The 3,824-nt window shown below is 32.8% G+C and overlaps 1 protein-coding gene across 2 annotated transcripts in view; it reads right to left on the bottom strand.

Moving 5' to 3' along the window:
* The window catches only part of LOC110029015 (probable protein phosphatase 2C 9), a 21,034-nt gene that overhangs the window by 5,330 nt on the left and 11,880 nt on the right, over positions 1-3,824 (bottom strand). The gene's annotated exons all lie outside the window — the stretch shown is intronic.

Raw genomic sequence — 3,824 nt, 5'->3', positions numbered from 1 at the left:
CCCCCCCCCACAAAAAAAAAACAGTCTTTTGTCAAGTGAGATGGAATTTCTGTAGGCTAAAAGCCACTAGTTGGTATCTTTAAGAAATAAGAAAATATTGTTCCCAAGATCTATTCATAATTGTAAAGCAAGTTCCTAAATTTGTTGTATGAATACTCCAATAATCAGCCAAGAACATTGTAAATTCTCACACAACCAGGATGTCCAAGTATATATTCCCCCAACTGAAGAAATGCCAATCTTCTCACTGCAATAACCCATTTCAGCTTTTAGCAAATTCTCCAATCTGGTATGCAAGTTTTAATCAACGAGCAAAAATGTTGGCCATTTTATCATTTAGAGTTATCACTCCATAGTGTGTACATTCAGATCATCAAAGCAGTAACTACTTGTTCATCTTTCAAAATCCTCGGCTTGTCCTAAGCCCTCATGTAGCTCTCACCCTCATCTTCTCCTACCATTCCAAGCTCTCATTCCACAAAATGCATGAAATATGGAGCTTCGATGAAATTTTAAGATTTTTTTTCTTACTAAATAACTTTTTTACAGCTTCAAAGGGTTCCTACTAATAGAACACTACGGTTTCTTTTCTCCTCAGTGATTTATTAACACTTTGATTTCTATGAGTTATCCTTCATTTATTATTTTCTTACCAAATTTTCAAGAAATGTGATGGAAAAAGATATTTTTAAAGCATGGATGAAAATGCCCCTTTATTGAGTTGTTATTAATTTTGTTCTAATTTTTTTAGAGGGATTTACACACATACCACCCAAAACTGATGTATTTTCAAATCTAACATCTTAAACATATATTTTATCTATTTACCACTCAAAACTTCCTAACAGTCCTAATCTGCCACTCTGAAACCAATTTCTAAACAATTGGTGATGAGAGCACCTCATCGTTATACCTGACTATCCCATAGATATTTCGCTTCTTTGAGACAGACTTCCCATTTTCCCCCTCGATTCCACCAAGCACTCGCTTCCTCCCTCGCTCCCATGTGAGCTCCTAGTTGTTACTCTACAGTTAGGCATGGAACCCTCCTCATCGAATCCTCTTCATCATCACAATGATGACTCTCAAGCATGAAGGTTGAGGTATTCCCATCCGTTTCAACTTGGCTTCTTATTTGGACATCATCTTCATCTCACATGTCATCTCATTTCATCTAATACCATGGGTCTTTCTATCTCATTGGTCATGGTATTGTCATCTATACCTGATGATCATCACATTGATGACTGTCAATCTCAGAGATTAAAAGACTCCCAACCATCACCACTAATAAGATCCCTATCCAATAATAAGGTTAATGTTAATCTATTTTTTGAAATTTTTACTCATTATCACACATATCTTTCATAAATAAAGAGCCTTTTGGGTTTCTATCTTTTTTGTTGTGATGGTAAGTTTTCATGAATATACAATAAAACAGTTCAAAAACAAAATAAAATTAAAACTTAACTATTTAATTGCTTTTTAATATGCATGTTAAATCTATTCTTCAATTGCTTGTCAAATGTCTATGATATGTTTTTCTTTTCCTACATTCATATCCTTGATTCCTTAGCCGATATTAAAATTTAAATCCTTGATTTTAAAAAAGAAAAGGGAGTAGAACTAGAACAATGAGCACTTGACTAGGGAATATCTATAAGAGGACTATTTTTTACCCTCAACTTAGCTTCATAACTAGTATTTATATTCCATTCAGCTATGATAAATTTTGGGATATTTCGTAGTTCAATGACGTTAATTAGTTATGAACACTGATTTATTTTCTTTTTATTAATCTCAAATGAAACTTCACCACCTCTAAATTCACCACCGCCAACTCTAAATTCACCATCAATCCAGCTCATTATTCTTTATCATACAATTTATATAAAAATAAGTATACTTATGCAAACTTTTAAAAAAAAACTTTTTTTTATATTTATTTACACTGACTTTTTTTGATAGAGTTGAGACATTATATTTTAGTAGCATTTAAATTTGGAGAAATTTGAGTTAAAGTGAAGAATCAAGAGAACATGAGATATGATTGTGGCTAATAGAGAACCGTGAAGCTTCAAAACGACCTAATTTTTTTTTTCAGGGGAGATTAACAGGATTTGCCTATGATTTAGAGGGCATAAATTTCAGTTTTACTGTCACATATATAAAACATCTCATAAAAATTATAAGCTTATGATAATTGAAGTTGAGACAATGGAAATAATTAATTAGTTAAATGAAAGTGGCCGAGCTATGATTGTTGTAATAATTTAAGACGTCAATGAAACTTGAAATAATTGTAATGATGGAGCACTTTCAGTTCGTAGGTGCTTCAATTACTCAAAGAATTATAAATTTGTAATTCATCATCAAATTATTATCAATAATTTTGAAATACAGATTAGAGCAAGTGATAACAAAAAGTTATATCTACATGTATTCATGAAGGATATTTATGAAGCATACGACTGTCACTATGTGCAAGTTACGAAATATTTGAAGTGAGAAAATTAGATGGAGCACACTCCTACTCAAGTGTTAATAGAGCCAAAAAGCAACTTCTTGGATTGCAAATGAAACACAGGATAAAATTAAGAAATATTCAGATATCCTTATGAAAAACATTAATGATAACTTGAAGATGAATTGTAGACTATCACTTCTTTATATGAAGTTTTGGTGCTTAAAAAAGTTAACCGGAGACATAATATTGGGTCTATAGATGAAAATCATAAATGAGTTTCTAAACATAAAACAGAGCTTCTTAACATAAATCTAGGGTCACATATTACATATATTTTGATAGTGCTTGCAGTTCTTTTTAAGGACTTTTTTAGCTTCAAAGAATGATTTTTTAGTTTGATGTAGACAATTGGTGGGTCTCAATGTTTGTCACTTGAAATCTAAATATTTGGAGATATCGAACTTAGCAAGCTCGTTTGAATATTGAAACATAGTTAAAGAAGGCATGACAATGATTTTTGAGAAGTTTAGGTGAATGACTTAGCTATGAGCTATGCCCGTTAGCTTCATATCAAATTGGATAAAAACATTGCAGAGAAAATAAAGCACGTCTTTCTAAATACAAAACACTGTCGGCACTAAAAGAAAGTTAAAAGAAAGTTTGGGGGGTCGCCCGTAAGAAGCTGTCGGCAGCCGAAATCGAAATCCCGTCGCCCGCTTCGGAAGAACGTTTTAATTTACGTGCATATATATATATATATATATATATAATGTGATTTTTTTCTATTATGTTCCAAGACTTGAAGATGAGACTCAATCAAATAAAATAAAAAATATATGACATCCGTTTGGTCTGCGAAACCGTTTTATTTGCCGACAAGTTCCCCTATGTAATATAAAGAATTAAATAGGGTTTATTTTAGGCTGGGTTCGGAAAAGCTCCTTATAAGGGCAAACCCCTATAGTTAATTACATCTTAAATGACCGAAGTCTCCTAAGAAGACTCTCGATAAAAATCAGGGGATATCATCTTCAAAGAGGTCAAAAGGATATGACTTTTCAACGAAATCGGACGAATATATGTGAAAGGGGAAAAACTTGAATCTGAAACATTATTAAGGAATCCAAATGAAGAGAAACTAGGGGAAGCCACAGATCCTGAGGCGAACCTCAGTAGGTTCCCAGTCTATCCTATGGTTTGGCTTCAGCTTTAAGAAGAAATTATTAAAAATGTTTCATCCTGCCAATTTTATTTACTTAGGACTTATATTCGCGTGACACGGTCACACAAGTTGCCTGGAAGATGTGAGGGTTTACATCGTATCTGACGACGACCTCGGAACCTAGAAAGGGCTTAA

Source organism: Phalaenopsis equestris, unplaced genomic scaffold (genome assembly GCF_001263595.1).
Source record: "Phalaenopsis equestris unplaced genomic scaffold, ASM126359v1 Scaffold000540, whole genome shotgun sequence".
NCBI classification, from domain to species: Eukaryota; Viridiplantae; Streptophyta; class Magnoliopsida; order Asparagales; family Orchidaceae; genus Phalaenopsis; species Phalaenopsis equestris.
The sequence above is the reverse complement of the archived record's forward strand: the minus strand, read 5'-3'. Positions and strand labels throughout refer to the sequence as shown.